Source organism: Bison bison, unplaced genomic scaffold, assembly GCF_000754665.1.
Source record: "Bison bison bison isolate TAMUID 2011002044 unplaced genomic scaffold, Bison_UMD1.0 scf7180017864184, whole genome shotgun sequence".
In the NCBI taxonomy this organism is placed as follows: domain Eukaryota; kingdom Metazoa; phylum Chordata; class Mammalia; order Artiodactyla; family Bovidae; genus Bison; species Bison bison.
In genome coordinates, this window is record NW_011494756.1 from 2,586,723 (window position 1) to 2,588,649 (window position 1,927).

General features: G+C 43.2%; 1 protein-coding gene across 4 annotated transcripts in view; it reads left to right on the forward strand.

Annotated features, from left to right (window-relative positions):
- The window catches only part of SMAD1 (SMAD family member 1), an 84,198-nt gene that overhangs the window by 66,795 nt on the left and 15,476 nt on the right, over positions 1-1,927 (forward strand). The window lies entirely within an intron of this gene.

Sequence of the window (1,927 nt, forward strand, 5' to 3'; positions counted from 1 at the left end):
TCCCCCATCCCTGGGATTCTCCAGGCAAGAACACTGGAGTGGGTTGCCATTTCCTTCTCCAAAGCATGAAAGTGAAAAGTGAAAGTGAAGTCGCTCCGTCGTCTCCGACTCTTAGTGACCCCATGGACTGCAGCCTACCAGGCTCCTCTGTCCATGGGATTTTCCAGGCAAGAGTACTGGAGTGGGGTGCCAGTGCCTTCTCCAATTCCTTAGTAATTCCTCGCAATAGTTATCAAATGACTACTTATCAAAGAAAGCAACGTTTCCATTGCTCTGTCTCATATATTTTTTCTGTTTTACAGTTGGATCCAAACAGGGTCTACACATTGCATATGACTGATATGTCTCTTAAGTATCTTTTAATCTATGGGTTAACCAGCACTGTTTGTTCTTCTTCTTATTTATTTATTGAAGAACTTGGATTTTTCATCCTGTGGTATTGCTCACATTTTGGATTTAGCTGATTGCATCTTTCTAGAGAATCTTTTATATTTCAAAATCAAAGCAACTTATTACCTGAATTTTTCACTTCTGGATTTAAGTATTCACTATGTTTTGTCTTGTCTAGAATTAATTGGTAACAATGAAAGGCAAGAATACCAATACTTCCAAATTGGTGATAAAAGAATATCTTTAAGTGAAAGACAAAGGGATGTTGCGGGGGGAAAAAGTGAGTATAAAATTGAAGTAGTTTTCACTGGTGATTTCCAAAATGAAAAGTTCATATAACAAGGCTTTCCAAAGGCTTCTTTTGTTGTCAGGATAAATATTCATAAGCCTCGTCTTCCTTCTGGCCCTCATCTAGAATAGTGGCAGCGGAACCAAACTAACAGCATTTGTCCCCTGCGCGCATGCTTCAATTAAGGCAAGTGGAAGGACTTCACAGGTGGCACAGTGGTAAAGAATCTGCCTACGATGGAGGAGACACGGGTTCAGTACCTGGGTTGGGAAGATCCCCTCGAGTAGGAAATGGCAACCCGCTCCAGTATTCTTGCCTGGAGAATTCCATGGACAGAGGAGCCTGCTTGGCTACAGTCCGTGGTGTCACAGAGTCTGACATGACTTTGTGACTAAAAAACAACAACGCAAATTGAAGTTAAAATACAAGTTCATTACTAGGTATGTGTTATTTCATTCTTTCAGTTCAGTTCAGTTCAGTCGCTCAGTCATGTCCGACTCTGCAACACCATGAATCGCAGCACGCCAGGCCTCCCTGTCCATCACCAACTCCCGGAGTTCACTCAAACCCATGTGCATCGAGTTGTTGATCCCATCCAGCCATCTCATCCTCTGTTGTCCCCTTCTCCTCCTGCCCCCAGTCCCTCCCAGCATCAGGGTCTTTTCTAGTGAGTCAACCCTTCACATAAGGTGGCCAAAGTATTGGAGTTTCAGCTTTAGCATCAGTCCTTCCAACGAACACCCAGGACTGATGTCCATTAGAATGGACTGGTTGGGTCTCCTTGCAGTCCAAGGGACTCTCAAGAGTCTTCTCCAACACCACAGTTCAAAAGCATCAATTCTTTGGCGCTTGGCTTTCTTCACAGTCCAACTCTCACATCCATACATGACCACTGGAAAAACCATAGCCTTGACTAGACGGACCTTTGTTGGCAAAGTAATGTCTCTGCTTTTGAATATGCTATCTAGGCTGGTCATAACTTTTCTTCCAAGGAGTAAGCATCTTTTAATTTCATGGCTGCAGTCACCATCTGCAGTGATTTTGGACCCCCAAAAAATAAAGTCTGACACTGTTTCCACTGTTTCCCCATCTACTTCCCATGAAGTGATGGGACCAGATGCCATGATCTTCATTTTCTGAATGTTGAGTTTTAAGCCAACTTTTTCACTCTCCTCTTTGACTTTCATCAAGAGGCTTTTGAGTTCCTCTTCACTTTCTGCCATAAGGGTGGTGTCATCTGCATATCTG